The sequence below is a fragment of the Phyllobates terribilis genome, unplaced genomic scaffold (genome assembly GCF_046119375.1).
Source record: "Phyllobates terribilis strain yellow unplaced genomic scaffold, ASM4611937v1 Scaffold_142__1_contigs__length_4687701, whole genome shotgun sequence".
NCBI classification, from domain to species: domain Eukaryota; kingdom Metazoa; phylum Chordata; class Amphibia; order Anura; family Dendrobatidae; genus Phyllobates; species Phyllobates terribilis.
In genome coordinates this window covers 1,819,789-1,838,456 of record NW_027362902.1, presented here as the reverse complement: position 1 = coordinate 1,838,456, position 18,668 = coordinate 1,819,789, and the positions used below count along the sequence as shown (strand labels likewise).

The window sequence follows — 18,668 nt, the reverse complement described above, 5'->3', positions numbered from 1 at the left end:
GAGCCTATTATGACACGCGCAGCCAGCGTTCCATTGCCACATTCCATCTACTGCAGGCAGGATACCTGGCTGGCTGAATGTCGCTGAGAAGCTCACAGAGACCGCCATAAGCAACAGTTTAACAGAATGCCACAGACTAATCAACCAAACTTTTTGGGTTGGGTTCTCTTTTATAGTCTGCAGGCATTAAATGAAAGAAGTCAGTGTTCCAGCAGAAGGAGACAACGTTTCAGAAAAGGCATTGTAGCAAACCAAAAAAGAAATTTTAAGCGCAGCAGAGTAACCAGCGCACATACCTGTTAGCTCAGGTGAGTTTAAAAGGCTGCTGTTGATAACAAGGGCATTTGCTAAATAGATGGTGTGTGTGCAACAATATACTGAAAGGTCAATTATATTGTGCAGCTTATCTCACCACCTGTAGTTATTTAGGTGAAAGCTCCAAAATGCTTGCCTAATATGTCTGTTTATCCAAAAGGAAGTAAAAAGGGAGAGCTAGAAAGATAGCATTGCATCACATTACATGGCAATGCAATGCACAGTTGCTGAAGTTGAACCAAAATGAGCTTGTAATCTGGCTTCTGCAACTTTGAACATGAAAAATCCAATGAGGAGAAGAAAAGCAAAGCCAAAGAGTCCATCCCAAAATCCGACAAACAAGCAAAATGAACAAAAAACATTGAATTCAATTCTTTCTGATTTTAGAAACTGCATTAAAGAAGGGGTGCACCGGTCCTGGAGATACTGCAATACCAGGTCAATGCGTGGAGTGGACAGAGCAAGCTCTTTTTCCATCTCCCTGTTCTAAAAATCCATTTAATATATGGTCCCCAGATAGGGGACGTATCAGATATTAAACTGATAAGAACAGATACTACACTTGATCTTAACCAAAAGGCCGAGAAGCGATAACCAGAATTGGTTTCAAACTACGGAGCCACCCAAGGATCCTGAAAAGTCCATTTGTGGAGATGAGCTCCTGGACTCCCGTTAAGAAGACATGTTGTCAACCTCTAGATCCCTTACATGCCTGCACTTTTCGGCTTGCTGCTGCTGCAATCCACGCGTTTTAGATCTGCATAACTCCACCTCTTTAAACACAGCACCTTCACCCCCTGCTGTTCCCACCCGCCTCAACACCGTTGGAAGGGAGGAGAACCAATTAAGGCGGGGGGTGGGGTGGAACGAGCAGCTGTCTACCCTTAGCAGGAGGGCTCCTGATTACATACCTCTCCTGCTGCTGCTGCTGCTGGCTGTCCAGCAGCAGACTGAAGGTGGCTGCTGCTGTGCACAGGTATATAAAGGCTCAGAGCCTATTATGACACGCGCAGCCAGCGTTCCATTGCCACATTCCATCTACTGCAGGCAGGATACCTGGCTGGCTGAATGTCGCTGAGAAGCTCACAGAGACCGCCATAAGCAACAGTTTAACAGAATGCCACAGACTAATCAACCAAACTTTTTGGGTTGGGTTCTCTTTTATAGTCTGCAGGCATTAAATGAAAGAAGTCAGTGTTCCAGCAGAAGGAGACAACGTTTCAGAAAAGGCATTGTAGCAAACCAAAAAAGAAATTTTAAGCGCAGCAGAGTAACCAGCGCACATACCTGTTAGCTCAGGTGAGTTTAAAAGGCTGCTGTTGATAACAAGGGCATTTGCTAAATAGATGGTGTGTGTGCAACAATATACTGAAAGGTCAATTATATTGTGCAGCTTATCTCACCACCTGTAGTTATTTAGGTGAAAGCTCCAAAATGCTTGCCTAATATGTCTGTTTATCCAAAAGGAAGTAAAAAGGGAGAGCTAGAAAGATAGCATTGCATCACATTACATGGCAATGCAATGCACAGTTGCTGAAGTTGAACCAAAATGAGCTTGTAATCTGGCTTCTGCAACTTTGAACATGAAAAATCCAATGAGGAGAAGAAAAGCAAAGCCAAAGAGTCCATCCCAAAATCCGACAAACAAGCAAAATGAACAAAAAACATTGAATTCAATTCTTTCTGATTTTAGAAACTGCATTAAAGAAGGGGTGCACCGGTCCTGGAGATACTGCAATACCAGGTCAATGCGTGGAGTGGACAGAGCAAGCTCTTTTTCCATCTCCCTGTTCTAAAAATCCATTTAATATATGGTCCCCAGATAGGGGACGTATCAGATATTAAACTGATAAGAACAGATACTACACTTGATCTTAGCCAAAAGGCCGAGAAGCGATAACCAGAATTGGTTTCAAACTACGGAGCCACCCAAGGATCCTGAAAAGTCCATTTGTGGAGATGAGCTCCTGGACTCCCGTTAAGAAGACATGTTGTCAACCTTTAGATCCCTTACATGCCTGCACTTTTCGGCTTGCTGCTGCTGCAATCCACGCGTTTTAGATCTGCATAACTCCACCTCTTTAAACACAGCACCTTCACCCCCTGCTGTTCCCACCCGCCTCAACACCGTTGGAAGGGAGGAGAACCAATTAAGGCGGGGGGTGGGGTGGAACGAGCAGCTGTCTACCCTTAGCAGGAGGGCTCCTGATTGCATACCTCTCCTGCTGCTGCTGCTGCTGGCTGTCCAGCAGCAGACTGAAGGTGGCTGCTGCTGTGCACAGGTATATAAAGGCTCAGAGCCTATTATGACACGCGCAGCCAGCGTTCCATTGCCACATTCCATCTACTGCAGGCAGGATACCTGGCTGGCTGAATGTCGCTGAGAAGCTCACAGAGACCGCCATAAGCAACAGTTTAACAGGATGCCACAGACTAATCAACCAAACTTTTTGGGTTGGGTTCTCTTTTATAGTCTGCAGGCATTAAATGAAAGAAGTCAGTGTTCCAGCAGAAGGAGACAACGTTTCAGAAAAGGCATTGTAGCAAACCAAAAAAGAAATTTTAAGCGCAGCAGAGTAACCAGCGCACATACCTGTTAGCTCAGGTGAGTTTAAAAGGCTGCTGTTGATAACAAGGGCATTTGCTAAATAGATGGTGTGTGTGCAACAATATACTGAAAGGTCAATTATATTGTGCAGCTTATCTCACCACCTGTAGTTATTTAGGTGAAAGCTCCAAAATGCTTGCCTAATATGTCTGTTTATCCAAAAGGAAGTAAAAAGGGAGAGCTAGAAAGATAGCATTGCATCACATTACATGGCAATGCAATGCACAGTTGCTGAAATTGAACCAAAATGAGCTTGTAATCTGGCTTCTGCAACTTTGAACATGAAAAATCCAATGAGGAGAAGAAAAGCAAAGCCAAAGAGTCCATCCCAAAATCCGACAAACAAGCAAAATGAACAAAAAACATTGAATTCAATTCTTTCTGATTTTAGAAACTGCATTAAAGAAGGGGTGCACCGGTCCTGGAGATACTGCAATACCAGGTCAATGCGTGGAGTGGACAGAGCAAGCTCTTTTTCCATCTCCCTGTTCTAAAAATCCATTTAATATATGGTCCCCAGATAGGGGACGTATCAGATATTAAACTGATAAGAACAGATTTTTTTTTTTTTTTTTCTAAAAGCCCGAATTCGTGTACAAAACCCGAGTGCGCTTAAAAAAGTGACAAGTGCCACAAAAAAAGTGCACTAGGATGCTGGTCTTCTTGAAACCCTCTCCAAAAGGAGAAGGGTCCCCCAAACCATTCCCCGTCCCTCTGAGCCAGAAGGCCACAGCGAGGAACAGGGACAAATAGCCACCTCCAGCCGGAGCCAGAGGCGACCCAATCTTACCCCCAGCACCTGCCCGAGTTCTCACCCGAGCAAGGCACTGCGAGCCAAAGACTGTGCTCCCCTCCCGGAAGAGGGGAGCCAACAACGCTCTCCTCCCGAAAGAGGAGAGCCAGGGGGGTTCAGGGGGGAGCGGAACCTGATGGCCACACACTCCCCCCCTAGACCTGCCAAGAGAGGAACCCGTAAGGGAACCGCATCCCGACAAAATCCTAGTAGGACGTGACACACGTGAATAAGTGGACACACAGTGACAAAGAAATTAAATAAATAGTGAAGGTTTCACAGTATAATACTGCCCGGACCTTCGACCGGGAATTGAAAAATTCCCCATCCTAAGGCCAGAAGGCCCGGAATAAGGGTATGTGCGAAGAAAGAAAATTTAAAGTGCTTGTGCAAATGTGCCATAAACTCAAGTGGGGTTCCCAATCCCAGTGAGTTAAGGCACCCCAGGGTCACCACTCCTGGGGCACTTCACACTTCGGGCTTTCGATCTTCCCCGGCCCAATGGCGTCGATCCTGGGGGGCCATGCTTTCCACCAGATGACTATATTAGCCACCTGGCGTACTAACAAGCGCCTAAACCCCAGTGTGCATAATGTATCAATCTACTAGGGCGGCCAACATCCAAAACCGCCTTTTCGAAAGATACTACACTTGATCTTAGCCAAAAGGCCGAGAAGCGATAACCAGAATTGGTTTCAAACTACGGAGCCACCCAAGGATCCTGAAAAGTCCATTTGTGGAGATGAGCTCCTGGACTCCCGTTAAGAAGACATGTTGTCAACCTCTAGATCCCTTACATGCCTGCACTTTTCGGCTTGCTGCTGCTGCAATCCACGCGTTTTAGATCTGCATAACTCCACCTCTTTAAACACAGCACCTTCACCCCCTGCTGTTCCCACCCGCCTCAACACCGTTGGAAGGGAGGAGAACCAATTAAGGCGGGGGGTGGGGTGGAACGAGCAGCTGTCTACCCTTAGCAGGAGGGATCCTGATTACATACCTCTCCTGCTGCTGCTGCTGCTGGCTGTCCAGCAGCAGACTGAAGGTGGCTGCTGCTGTGCACAGGTATATAAAGGCTCAGAGCCTATTATGACACGCGCAGCCAGCGTTCCATTGCCACATTCCATCTACTGCAGGCAGGATACCTGGCTGGCTGAATGTCGCTGAGAAGCTCACAGAGACCGCCATAAGCAACAGTTTAACAGAATGCCACAGACTAATCAACCAAACTTTTTGGGTTGGGTTCTCTTTTATAGTCTGCAGGCCTTAAATGAAAGAAGTCAGTGTTCCAGCAGAAGGAGACAACGTTTCAGAAAAGGCATTGTAGCAAACCAAAAAAGAAATTTTAAGCGCAGCAGAGTAACCAGCGCACATACCTGTTAGCTCAGGTGAGTTTAAAAGGCTGCTGTTGATAACAAGGGCATTTGCTAAATAGATGGTGTGTGTGCAACAATATACTGAAAGGTCAATTATATTGTGCAGCTTATCTCACCACCTGTAGTTATTTAGGTGAAAGCTCCAAAATGCTTGCCTAATATGTCTGTTTATCCAAAAGGAAGTAAAAAGGGAGAGCTAGAAAGATAGCATTGCATCACATTACATGGCAATGCAATGCACAGTTGCTGAAGTTGAACCAAAATGAGCTTGTAATCTGGCTTCTGCAACTTTGAACATGAAAAATCCAATGAGGAGAAGAAAAGCAAAGCCAAAGAGTCCATCCCAAAATCCGACAAACAAGCAAAATGAACAAAAAACATTGAATTCAATTCTTTCTGATTTTAGAAACTGCATTAAAGAAGGGGTGCACCGGTCCTGGAGATACTGCAATACCAGGTCAATGCGTGGAGTGGACAGAGCAAGCTCTTTTTCCATCTCCCTGTTCTAAAAATCCATTTAATATATGGTCCCCAGATAGGGGACGTATCAGATATTAAACTGATAAGAACAGATACTACACTTGATCTTAGCCAAAAGGCCGAGAAGCGATAACCAGAATTGATTTCAAACTACGGAGCCACCCAAGGATCCTGAAAAGTCCATTTGTGGAGATGAGCTCCTGGACTCCCGTTAAGAAGACATGTTGTCAACCTCTAGATCCCTTACATGCCTGCACTTTTCGGCTTGCTGCTGCTGCAATCCACGCGTTTTAGATCTGCATAACTCCACCTCTTTAAACACAGCACCTTCACCCCCTGCTGTTCCCACCCGCCTCAACACCGTTGGAAGGGAGGAGAACCAATTAAGGCGGGGGGTGGGGTGGAACGAGCAGCTGTCTACCCTTAGCAGGAGGGCTCCTGATTACATACCTCTCCTGCTGCTGCTGCTGCTGGCTGTCCAGCAGCAGACTGAAGGTGGCTGCTGCTGTGCACAGGTATATAAAGGCTCAGAGCCTATTATGACACGCGCAGCCAGCGTTCCATTGCCACATTCCATCTACTGCAGGCAGGATACCTGGCTGGCTGAATGTCGCTGAGAAGCTCACAGAGACCGCCATAAGCAACAGTTTAACAGAATGCCACAGACTAATCAACCAAACTTTTTGGGTTGGGTTCTCTTTTATAGTCTGCAGGCATTAAATGAAAGAAGTCAGTGTTCCAGCAGAAGGAGACAACGTTTCAGAAAAGGCATTGTAGCAAACCAAAAAAGAAATTTTAAGCGCAGCAGAGTAACCAGCGCACATACCTGTTAGCTCAGGTGAGTTTAAAAGGCTGCTGTTGATAACAAGAGCATTTGCTAAATAGATGGTGTGTGTGCAACAATATACTGAAAGGTCAATTATATTGTGCAGCTTATCTCACCACCTGTAGTTATTTAGGTGAAAGCTCCAAAATGCTTGCCTAATATGTCTGTTTATCCAAAAGGAAGTAAAAAGGGAGAGCTAGAAAGATAGCATTGCATCACATTACATGGCAATGCAATGCACAGTTGCTGAAGTTGAACCAAAATGAGCTTGTAATCTGGCTTCTGCAACTTTGAACATGAAAAATCCAATGAGGAGAAGAAAAGCAAAGCCAAAGAGTCCATCCCCAAATCCGACAAACAAGCAAAATGAACAAAAAACATTGAATTCAATTCTTTCTGATTTTAGAAACTGCATTAAAGAAGGGGTGCACCGGTCCTGGAGATACTGCAATACCAGGTCAATGCGTGGAGTGGACAGAGCAAGCTCTTTTTCCATCTCCCTGTTCTAAAAATCCATTTAATATATGGTCCCCAGATAGGGGACGTATCAGATATTAAACTGATAAGAACAGATACTACACTTGATCTTAGCCAAAAGGCCGAGAAGCGATAACCAGAATTGGTTTCAAACTACGGAGCCACCCAAGGATCCTGAAAAGTCCATTTGTGGAGATGAGCTCCTGGACTCCCGTTAAGAAGACATGTTGTCAACCTCTAGATCCCTTACATGCCTGCACTTTTCGGCTTGCTGCTGCTGCAATCCACGCGTTTTAGATCTGCATAACTCCACCTCTTTAAACACAGCACCTTCACCCCCTGCTGTTCCCACCCGCCTCAACACCGTTGGAAGGGAGGAGAACCAATTAAGGCGGGGGGTGGGGTGGAACGAGCAGCTGTCTACCCTTAGCAGGAGGGCTCCTGATTACATACCTCTCCTGCTGCTGCTGCTGCTGGCTGTCCAGCAGCAGACTGAAGGTGGCTGCTGCTGTGCACAGGTATATAAAGGCTCAGAGCCTATTATGACACGCGCAGCCAGCGTTCCATTGCCACATTCCATCTACTGCAGGCAGGATACCTGGCTGGCTGAATGTCGCTGAGAAGCTCACAGAGACCGCCATAAGCAACAGTTTAACAGAATGCCACAGACTAATCAACCAAACTTTTTGGGTTGGGTTCTCTTTTATAGTCTGCAGGCATTAAATGAAAGAAGTCAGTGTTCCAGCAGAAGGAGACAACGTTTCAGAAAAGGCATTGTAGCAAACCAAAAAAGAAATTTTAAGCGCAGCAGAGTAACCAGCGCACATACCTGTTAGCTCAGGTGAGTTTAAAAGGCTGCTGTTGATAACAAGGGCATTTGCTAAATAGATGGTGTGTGTGCAACAATATACTGAAAGGTCAATTATATTGTGCAGCTTATCTCACCACCTGTAGTTATTTAGGTGAAAGCTCCAAAATGCTTGCCTAATATGTCTGTTTATCCAAAAGGAAGTAAAAAGGGAGAGCTAGAAAGATAGCATTGCATCACATTACATGGCAATGCAATGCACAGTTGCTGAAGTTGAACCAAAATGAGCTTGTAATCTGGCTTCTGCAACTTTGAACATGAAAAATCCAATGAGGAGAAGAAAAGCAAAGCCAAAGAGTCCATCCCCAAATCCGACAAACAAGCAAAATGAACAAAAAACATTGAATTCAATTCTTTCTGATTTTAGAAACTGCATTAAAGAAGGGGTGCACCGGTCCTGGAGATACTGCAATACCAGGTCAATGCGTGGAGTGGACAGAGCAAGCTCTTTTTCCATCTCCCTGTTCTAAAAATCCATTTAATATATGGTCCCCAGATAGGGGACGTATCAGATATTAAACTGATAAGAACAGATACTACACTTGATCTTAGCCAAAAGGCCGAGAAGCGATAACCAGAATTGGTTTCAAACTACGGAGCCACCCAAGGATCCTGAAAAGTCCATTTGTGGAGATGAGCTCCTGGACTCCCGTTAAGAAGACATGTTGTCAACCTCTAGATCCCTTACATGCCTGCACTTTTCGGCTTGCTGCTGCTGCAATCCACGCGTTTTAGATCTGCATAACTCCACCTCTTTAAACACAGCACCTTCACCCCCTGCTGTTCCCACCCGCCTCAACACCGTTGGAAGGGAGGAGAACCAATTAAGGCGGGGGGTGGGGTGGAACGAGCAGCTGTCTACCCTTAGCAGGAGGGCTCCTGATTACATACCTCTCCTGCTGCTGCTGCTGCTGGCTGTCCAGCAGCAGACTGAAGGTGGCTGCTGCTGTGCACAGGTATATAAAGGCTCAGAGCCTATTATGACACGCGCAGCCAGCGTTCCATTGCCACATTCCATCTACTGCAGGCAGGATACCTGGCTGGCTGAATGTCGCTGAGAAGCTCACAGAGACCGCCATAAGCAACAGTTTAACAGAATGCCACAGACTAATCAACCAAACTTTTTGGGTTGGGTTCTCTTTTATAGTCTGCAGGCATTAAATGAAAGAAGTCAGTGTTCCAGCAGAAGGAGACAACGTTTCAGAAAAGGCATTGTAGCAAACCAAAAAAGAAATTTTAAGCGCAGCAGAGTAACCAGCGCACATACCTGTTAGCTCAGGTGAGTTTAAAAGGCTGCTGTTGATAACAAGAGCATTTGCTAAATAGATGGTGTGTGTGCAACAATATACTGAAAGGTCAATTATATTGTGCAGCTTATCTCACCACCTGTAGTTATTTAGGTGAAAGCTCCAAAATGCTTGCCTAATATGTCTGTTTATCCAAAAGGAAGTAAAAAGGGAGAGCTAGAAAGATAGCATTGCATCACATTACATGGCAATGCAATGCACAGTTGCTGAAGTTGAACCAAAATGAGCTTGTAATCTGGCTTCTGCAACTTTGAACATGAAAAATCCAATGAGGAGAAGAAAAGCAAAGCCAAAGAGTCCATCCCCAAATCCGACAAACAAGCAAAATGAACAAAAAACATTGAATTCAATTCTTTCTGATTTTAGAAACTGCATTAAAGAAGGGGTGCACCGGTCCTGGAGATACTGCAATACCAGGTCAATGCGTGGAGTGGACAGAGCAAGCTCTTTTTCCATCTCCCTGTTCTAAAAATCCATTTAATATATGGTCCCCAGATAGGGGACGTATCAGATATTAAACTGATAAGAACAGATACTACACTTGATCTTAGCCAAAAGGCCGAGAAGCGATAACCAGAATTGGTTTCAAACTACGGAGCCACCCAAGGATCCTGAAAAGTCCATTTGTGGAGATGAGCTCCTGGACTCCCGTTAAGAAGACATGTTGTCAACCTCTAGATCCCTTACATGCCTGCACTTTTCGGCTTGCTGCTGCTGCAATCCACGCGTTTTAGATCTGCATAACTCCACCTCTTTAAACACAGCACCTTCACCCCCTGCTGTTCCCACCCGCCTCAACACCGTTGGAAGGGAGGAGAACCAATTAAGGCGGGGGGTGGGGTGGAACGAGCAGCTGTCTACCCTTAGCAGGAGGGCTCCTGATTACATACCTCTCCTGCTGCTGCTGCTGCTGGCTGTCCAGCAGCAGACTGAAGGTGGCTGCTGCTGTGCACAGGTATATAAAGGCTCAGAGCCTATTATGACACGCGCAGCCAGCGTTCCATTGCCACATTCCATCTACTGCAGGCAGGATACCTGGCTGGCTGAATGTCGCTGAGAAGCTCACAGAGACCGCCATAAGCAACAGTTTAACAGAATGCCACAGACTAATCAACCAAACTTTTTGGGTTGGGTTCTCTTTTATAGTCTGCAGGCATTAAATGAAAGAAGTCAGTGTTCCAGCAGAAGGAGACAACGTTTCAGAAAAGGCATTGTAGCAAACCAAAAAAGAAATTTTAAGCGCAGCAGAGTAACCAGCGCACATACCTGTTAGCTCAGGTGAGTTTAAAAGGCTGCTGTTGATAACAAGGGCATTTGCTAAATAGATGGTGTGTGTGCAACAATATACTGAAAGGTCAATTATATTGTGCAGCTTATCTCACCACCTGTAGTTATTTAGGTGAAAGCTCCAAAATGCTTGCCTAATATGTCTGTTTATCCAAAAGGAAGTAAAAAGGGAGAGCTAGAAAGATAGCATTGCATCACATTACATGGCAATGCAATGCACAGTTGCTGAAGTTGAACCAAAATGAGCTTGTAATCTGGCTTCTGCAACTTTGAACATGAAAAATCCAATGAGGAGAAGAAAAGCAAAGCCAAAGAGTCCATCCCCAAATCCGACAAACAAGCAAAATGAACAAAAAACATTGAATTCAATTCTTTCTGATTTTAGAAACTGCATTAAAGAAGGGGTGCACCGGTCCTGGAGATACTGCAATACCAGGTCAATGCGTGGAGTGGACAGAGCAAGCTCTTTTTCCATCTCCCTGTTCTAAAAATCCATTTAATATATGGTCCCCAGATAGGGGACGTATCAGATATTAAACTGATAAGAACAGATACTACACTTGATCTTAGCCAAAAGGCCGAGAAGCGATAACCAGAATTGGTTTCAAACTACGGAGCCACCCAAGGATCCTGTAAAGGCCATTTGTGGAGATGAGCTCCTGGACTCCCGTTAAGAAGACATGTTGTCAACCTCTAGATCCCTTACATGCCTGCACTTTTCGGCTTGCTGCTGCTGCAATCCACGCGTTTTAGATCTGCATAACTCCACCTCTTTAAACACAGCACCTTCACCCCCTGCTGTTCCCACCCGCCTCAACACCGTTGGAAGGGAGGAGAACCAATTAAGGCGGGGGGTGGGGTGGAACGAGCAGCTGTCTACCCTTAGCAGGAGGGCTCCTGATTACATACCTCTCCTGCTGCTGCTGCTGCTGGCTGTCCAGCAGCAGACTGAAGGTGGCTGCTGCTGTGCACAGGTATATAAAGGCTCAGAGCCTATTATGACACGCGCAGCCAGCGTTCCATTGCCACATTCCATCTACTGCAGGCAGGATACCTGGCTGGCTGAATGTCGCTGAGAAGCTCACAGAGACCGCCATAAGCAACAGTTTAACAGAATGCCACAGACTAATCAACCAAACTTTTTGGGTTGGGTTCTCTTTTATAGTCTGCAGGCATTAAATGAAAGAAGTCAGTGTTCCAGCAGAAGGAGACAACGTTTCAGAAAAGGCATTGTAGCAAACCAAAAAAGAAATTTTAAGCGCAGCAGAGTAACCAGCGCACATACCTGTTAGCTCAGGTGAGTTTAAAAGGCTGCTGTTGATAACAAGGGCATTTGCTAAATAGATGGTGTGTGTGCAACAATATACTGAAAGGTCAATTATATTGTGCAGCTTATCTCACCACCTGTAGTTATTTAGGTGAAAGCTCCAAAATGCTTGCCTAATATGTCTGTTTATCCAAAAGGAAGTAAAAAGGGAGAGCTAGAAAGATAGCATTGCATCACATTACATGGCAATGCAATGCACAGTTGCTGAAGTTGAACCAAAATGAGCTTGTAATCTGGCTTCTGCAACTTTGAACATGAAAAATCCAATGAGGAGAAGAAAAGCAAAGCCAAAGAGTCCATCCCCAAATCCGACAAACAAGCAAAATGAACAAAAAACATTGAATTCAATTCTTTCTGATTTTAGAAACTGCATTAAAGAAGGGGTGCACCGGTCCTGGAGATACTGCAATACCAGATCAATGCGTGGAGTGGACAGAGCAAGCTCTTTTTCCATCTCCCTGTTCTAAAAATCCATTTAATATATGGTCCCCAGATAGTGGACGTATCAGATATTAAACTGATAAGAACAGATACTACACTTGATCTTAGCCAAAAGGCCGAGAAGCGATAACCAGAATTGGTTTCAAACTACGGAGCCACCCAAGGATCCTGTAAAGGCCATTTGTGGAGATGAGCTCCTGGACTCCCGTTAAGAAGACATGTTGTCAACCTCTAGATCCCTTACATGCCTGCACTTTTCGGCTTGCTGCTGCTGCAATCCACGCGTTTTAGATCTGCATAACTCCACCTCTTTAAACACAGCACCTTCACCCCCTGCTGTTCCCACCCGCCTCAACACCGTTGGAAGGGAGGAGAACCAATTAAGGCGGGGGGTGGGGTGGAACGAGCAGCTGTCTACCCTTAGCAGGAGGGCTCCTGATTACATACCTCTCCTGCTGCTGCTGCTGCTGGCTGTCCAGCAGCAGACTGAAGGTGGCTGCTGCTGTGCACAGGTATATAAAGGCTCAGAGCCTATTATGACACGCGCAGCCAGCGTTCCATTGCCACATTCCATCTACTGCAGGCAGGATACCTGGCTGGCTGAATGTCGCTGAGAAGCTCACAGAGACCGCCATAAGCAACAGTTTAACAGAATGCCACAGACTAATCAACCAAACTTTTTGGGTTGGGTTCTCTTTTATAGTCTGCAGGCATTAAATGAAAGAAGTCAGTGTTCCAGCAGAAGGAGACAACGTTTCAGAAAAGGCATTGTAGCAAACCAAAAAAGAAATTTTAAGCGCAGCAGAGTAACCAGCGCACATACCTGTTAGCTCAGGTGAGTTTAAAAGGCTGCTGTTGATAACAAGGGCATTTGCTAAATAGATGGTGTGTGTGCAACAATATACTGAAAGGTCAATTATATTGTGCAGCTTATCTCACCACCTGTAGTTATTTAGGTGAAAGCTCCAAAATGCTTGCCTAATATGTCTGTTTATCCAAAAGGAAGTAAAAAGGGAGAGCTAGAAAGATAGCATTGCATCACATTACATGGCAATGCAATGCACAGTTGCTGAAGTTGAACCAAAATGAGCTTGTAATCTGGCTTCTGCAACTTTGAACATGAAAAATCCAATGAGGAGAAGAAAAGCAAAGCCAAAGAGTCCATCCCAAAATCCGACAAACAAGCAAAATGAACAAAAAACATTGAATTCAATTCTTTCTGATTTTAGAAACTGCATTAAAGAAGGGGTGCACCGGTCCTGGAGATACTGCAATACCAGGTCAATGCGTGGAGTGGACAGAGCAAGCTCTTTTTCCATCTCCCTGTTCTAAAAATCCATTTAATATATGGTCCCCAGATAGGGGACGTATCAGATATTAAACTGATAAGAACAGATACTACACTTGATCTTAGCCAAAAGGCCGAGAAGCGATAACCAGAATTGGTTTCAAACTACGGAGCCACCCAAGGATCCTGAAAAGTCCATTTGTGGAGATGAGCTCCTGGACTCCCGTTAAGAAGACATGTTGTCAACCTCTAGATCCCTTACATGCCTGCACTTTTCGGCTTGCTGCTGCTGCAATCCACGCGTTTTAGATCTGCATAACTCCACCTCTTTAAACACAGCACCTTCACCCCCTGCTGTTCCCACCCGCCTCAACACCGTTGGAAGGGAGGAGAACCAATTAAGGCGGGGGGTGGGGTGGAACGAGCAGCTGTCTACCCTTAGCAGGAGGGCTCCTGATTACATACCTCTCCTGCTGCTGCTGCTGGCTGTCCAGCAGCAGACTGAAGGTGGCTGCTGCTGTGCACAGGTATATAAAGGCTCAGAGCCTATTATGACACGCGCAGCCAGCGTTCCATTGCCACATTCCATCTACTGCAGGCAGGATACCTGGCTGGCTGAATGTCGCTGAGAAGCTCACAGAGACCGCCATAAGCAACAGTTTAACAGAATGCCACAGACAAATCAACCAAACTTTTTGGGTTGGGTTCTCTTTTATAGTCTGCAGGCATTAAATGAAAGAAGTCAGTGTTCCAGCAGAAGGAGACAACGTTTCAGAAAAGGCATTGTAGCAAACCAAAAAAGAAATTTTAACCGCAGCAGAGTAACCAGCGCACATACCTGTTAGCTCAGGTGAGTTTAAAAGGCTGCTGTTGATAACAAGGGCATTTGCTAAATAGATGGTGTGTGTGCAACAATATACTGAAAGGTCAATTATATTGTGCAGCTTATCTCACCACCTGTAGTTATTTAGGTGAAAGCTCCAAAATGCTTGCCTAATATGTCTGTTTATCCAAAAGGAAGTAAAAAGGGAGAGCTAGAAAGATAGCATTGCATCACATTACATGGCAATGCAATGCACAGTTGCTGAAGTTGAACCAAAATGAGCTTGTAATCTGGCTTCTGCAACTTTGAACATGAAAAATCCAATGAGGAGAAGAAAAGCAGAGCCAAAGAGTCCATCCCCAAATCCGACAAACAAGCAAAATGAACAAAAAACATTGAATTCAATTCTTTCTGATTTTAGAAACTGCATTAAAGAAGGGGTGCACCGGTCCTGGAGATACTGCAATACCAGGTCAATGCGTGGAGTGGACAGAGCAAGCTCTTTTTCCATCTCCCTGTTCTAAAAATCCATTTAATATATGGTCCCCAGATAGGGGACGTATCAGATATTAAACTGATAAGAACAGATTTTTTTTTTTTTTTTTTTTTTCTTTTTTCTCCTCAGACGAGGAAATTCCACAGTCTATGGAAACCAGACAAAGGAAAATTCCATCAAAACAGCTGCGTCAAATCCAATACGCAATTTGCTGTCCCCATCATCATCGGAAATATTTATTTCATATTTCAAAACAACAATAACAAAAATCAAGAGGTACTAACAATATATCTCCACTTTTTAACTTTCCATATTCCCTCCGCATCCACTTCCCCTCTCCTCTTTTTGTCCCATAGGAAACACACATACATCTTCCCCAAAATCACCTTCACATTATCCTTTACAGCAATTTCCTTCCTTTTAAACACATACACATTCCTCACATCCCATAACACTTCCTTTATACATGCAAGCATCAACCACAAGACTCTTTCCTTCGTCCCATCACATATTCCCAAACCAAACATAAACAACTCAAAAGACAACAAATTCACACCACACAATTCTTTACACAAAGGCCCCATTCTCCCAATCACATCTCTAGCATACTGGCAATTCCAAAAAACATGCAACACACTTTCCCTTCCACCACAGCCATTTCTTGGACACATTTCACTCCTCACCAAACCTCTATTCCTCTGAAACTCTCTCACAGGTAATACTCCATGTAAAGACTGCCACACAACTTCACTCTGTTTGTTGGTCATACCACTCATCCGCACTTTCTTCCAAACCTTCTGCACATCACCACCCCTAACCATATTTATTCCACATTCTACCTCTCTACATTCAATCATCCTATACACAGCCTTCTTATTCTCCAGCAATCTCACATCTGCATCACACAGTTCATACCTCACCAAAAACTTATAAACCCACACATACCATACAGGCACCTCAAAAGCAATCGGACATCGCAAATCCCTTTCTTGCCACTTTAAACGAAACAAATACGCTCCAAATAAATACCTACACATAGATGAAAACTTTCCATCCGCCCTAATCACTTTCAAAACAAACACAACGATATTCACACCAAAAAACACGTCCAAATTCGGAAAACCCAAACCACCTTTTTCCACTCTTTTAACCAAAATTTCTCTCCTAGCTCTCTCCATTTTCGAGTTCCACAAAAAAACAAATAAAATTCTATTCAAGCTTCTCATACACATATATCCTGGTGGAAATACTACCGCAATATATAAAAATATTGGCAACACCACACTCTTAACAATTAAAATCTTCCCAAAAAAGGATAAACTCCTCAATTTCCAAAAATTCAACTTCTGCTCAACTTTTCCTTTCGCATCATCCCAACTTTCTTTCCCATCCAAACTCTCTGAAAACTTCACACCCAAAACTTTAATAGGTCCATTCACTACATTCACACCTACATCCCTACTTAAACTTCCGCCTCCAAAACCCTTACACTCACTCTTTTCCCAATTCACTTTAAACGCAGATGCACCACAAAAAATAGACACTAACAACTTCACCCGCCTCACCGAACATTCAGAATCACATAATACACACACGTCATCCATATAACCACTCACCTTCCATTCTTTTCCTCCACCTCCCGGCACTTGCACACCACGAATTACCTTATCTTTCCTCAGCATACACAACAATGGCTCAATTGCACAAATAAATGCTACAGGGGACAAAGGACACCCCTGTCACACACCCGAAAACACATTCACTTTCCTACCCACATACCCATTCATTAAAACACAGCTATAAACACCCGCATACAAACTTCTCACTCGCCCAACAAAATCAGCCGGAAAACCCATTTTTAACAACACTCTGAACAAAAAACCATGCGACAACCTATCATAAGCCTTTTCAAAATCCAAACTTAACAAAAATACACTCTTCTTACGACCCATGCAATCCCATAGACAATCTCTTAACATACACACACACTCATGAATTCGCCTCCCAGGTACCGCACAACACTGCTCATCCCCAATCACACTCTCTATCACATCACGCATCCTATTAGCCATAAGTTTTGCATAGATTTTATAATCACAATTAAGTAACGTTATTGGCCTCCAATTCCTCAGACTTTTCAAATCCCCTTTCTTAGGAATTAACACAACCATACCTGCACGCATACTCTCAGCCACCTCCATGTTTCCCCACATATACTTACATACATCCACAAAGTCCTTACCAATCACACCCCACATCACACGATAAAATTCTACTGGGAGGCCATCCTCCCCCGGCGTCTTATTCAAAGCCATACTACACATAACCTTCCATACCTCATCACCAGTCACCTCACCCATCACTCTCTCTCTTTCTGCTTCACTCAACTTACTCTCTAACACACTCAAAACATCATTCTCCAAACATTCATCCCTCTGTTTCACTGCATACAGATCCTCATAAAACTTAGCCACCTCTTCACACATATCCTCTCCACTCACCTCACTTCCATCTGCTCCATACACCACGCTCATACTCTGTTTCTTTCCAAAAACTTTTTTAAAGAAAAACCGAGAACATTTCTCATCCTGCTCCATCTTATCAATCTTTGCCCTAAACACTATGCTTCTCCCTCTCTCCAACAAAAACTCACTAATCTCCTTTTTTACCTCTAAAATATCCTCCTCCACCTCAACTCCTCCTTCCCTTAACTTATACAAAACGCTCAACCGCGCGTTCAGTTTAACAAAACTCTCTCTTTTAATTGCTGCATACTTGTATCCTAAATTTTTAAAGAACATTTTTGTTTGTTTCTTCACCCAGTCCCACCACTCACAAACATTCCCAAACTCATTTTTATGCTTACACCATTCTTCATACCGCCTTTCATACTCCTTTCTCACATCTTCATTCTCTAACAGTTTAACATTTAACTTCCACAATCCTCTCCCAAACACTCCATCAACTTTTATATCCAACTCACACAACATACACACATGATCTGAAAAAAGAACGTTTTCCTGCCTATAATTAACAGAAACCATATTTTTAGAAATAAAACAATAATCCAATCTGGATTGTACCCTACCACTCTCAGAAAAGAAAGTGTTCAACAAAGGATTCATGTTACACACGCGCTGTATATCACACAACCCAAAATCATTCACTAACTCCAATAATGCTTTCCCAGACACATCCACATTCACTCTCCCCACATCACAGTTCATATCACCCACAATTACCACAGGTATTCTTCCTGGAACAAAAAGCTTAATTTTTTCAAATAAATTTTTGCGCTCATTTTTTTCAACTGGCGCATAAACATTAATAACACAAAACTTTACATTCTTGTATACAAAATTAGCAAGGATACATCTCCCCACCTCAATAACCAAATAATCACTCAAAACAACCTCCCTTCCTTTAACCAAAATACCCACACCATCATTCTTATTACATGCACTCCCCGACCACACAGACGCTCCATAAGACCATTCATCCCCTTTCACACCATCCACTACCCCACATTCTTGTAAACAAAAAATAGATGCATTTTGCATAGCTAAAAACTCAAAAATAGCAGCTCTTCTTACTTTACTTTTAAACACTCTTACGTTTTGGGACACTATGGTAAATCCCATAATACTTCTACTCCTTCACCAATTACACAAAGAAATAGCCTTTGGCCTAAACCAAAGCTCACAAGAGGACAAAAAGAAAAAACATTTACAATATTATATGGTGACACTATCCAGCACCACCACTATCCTCCTCCGCCATCAGAACAGAACAGCTGGTTTCCGACCCGCTGGCTTCACCAGCCACACTCCTCATTCTGGCAGTTCTGATCTTCCTCTGAGGCTCACTAAAATCTGCATCATCACTGCCCCCACCATCCTCCCTACGACTCTTCTTTGCACCCCTATCATCCTCCGAAGAAAAATCTTCAGTGTTTT

The 18,668-nt window shown here is 44.0% G+C and overlaps 10 non-coding genes and 2 pseudogenes across 10 annotated transcripts; all 12 read right to left on the bottom strand.

Moving 5' to 3' along the window:
- Nucleotides 1-716: 716 nt before the first annotated feature.
- Nucleotides 717-907, bottom strand: LOC141206121 (U2 spliceosomal RNA). Its single transcript, XR_012276787.1, has one exon. It is a non-coding gene; the product is annotated as a U2 spliceosomal RNA (small nuclear RNA).
- Nucleotides 908-2,022: 1,115 nt separating this feature from the next.
- Nucleotides 2,023-2,213, bottom strand: LOC141206716 (U2 spliceosomal RNA). Its single transcript, XR_012277262.1, has one exon. It is a non-coding gene; the product is annotated as a U2 spliceosomal RNA (small nuclear RNA).
- A 1,115-nt stretch (nucleotides 2,214-3,328) lies between these two features.
- On the bottom strand, nucleotides 3,329-3,509 carry LOC141206283 (U2 spliceosomal RNA; annotated as a pseudogene).
- A 796-nt stretch (nucleotides 3,510-4,305) lies between these two features.
- LOC141206427 (U2 spliceosomal RNA) lies at nucleotides 4,306-4,397 on the bottom strand (annotated as a pseudogene).
- A 1,115-nt stretch (nucleotides 4,398-5,512) lies between these two features.
- Nucleotides 5,513-5,703, bottom strand: LOC141206715 (U2 spliceosomal RNA). Its single transcript, XR_012277261.1, has one exon. It is a non-coding gene; the product is annotated as a U2 spliceosomal RNA (small nuclear RNA).
- Nucleotides 5,704-6,818: 1,115 nt separating this feature from the next.
- LOC141206714 (U2 spliceosomal RNA) lies at nucleotides 6,819-7,009 on the bottom strand. Its single transcript, XR_012277260.1, has one exon. It is a non-coding gene; the product is annotated as a U2 spliceosomal RNA (small nuclear RNA).
- A 1,115-nt stretch (nucleotides 7,010-8,124) lies between these two features.
- On the bottom strand, nucleotides 8,125-8,315 carry LOC141206713 (U2 spliceosomal RNA). Its single transcript, XR_012277259.1, has one exon. It is a non-coding gene; the product is annotated as a U2 spliceosomal RNA (small nuclear RNA).
- Nucleotides 8,316-9,430: 1,115 nt separating this feature from the next.
- On the bottom strand, nucleotides 9,431-9,621 carry LOC141206711 (U2 spliceosomal RNA). The gene has a single exon (XR_012277257.1). It is a non-coding gene; the product is annotated as a U2 spliceosomal RNA (small nuclear RNA).
- Nucleotides 9,622-10,736: 1,115 nt separating this feature from the next.
- Nucleotides 10,737-10,927, bottom strand: LOC141206710 (U2 spliceosomal RNA). The gene has a single exon (XR_012277256.1). It is a non-coding gene; the product is annotated as a U2 spliceosomal RNA (small nuclear RNA).
- Nucleotides 10,928-12,042: 1,115 nt separating this feature from the next.
- Nucleotides 12,043-12,233, bottom strand: LOC141206175 (U2 spliceosomal RNA). Its single transcript, XR_012276841.1, has one exon. It is a non-coding gene; the product is annotated as a U2 spliceosomal RNA (small nuclear RNA).
- Nucleotides 12,234-13,348: 1,115 nt separating this feature from the next.
- Nucleotides 13,349-13,539, bottom strand: LOC141206709 (U2 spliceosomal RNA). Its single transcript, XR_012277255.1, has one exon. It is a non-coding gene; the product is annotated as a U2 spliceosomal RNA (small nuclear RNA).
- A 1,112-nt stretch (nucleotides 13,540-14,651) lies between these two features.
- LOC141206334 (U2 spliceosomal RNA) lies at nucleotides 14,652-14,851 on the bottom strand. The gene has a single exon (XR_012276966.1). It is a non-coding gene; the product is annotated as a U2 spliceosomal RNA (small nuclear RNA).
- Between the last annotated feature and the right edge of the window lie 3,817 nt (nucleotides 14,852-18,668).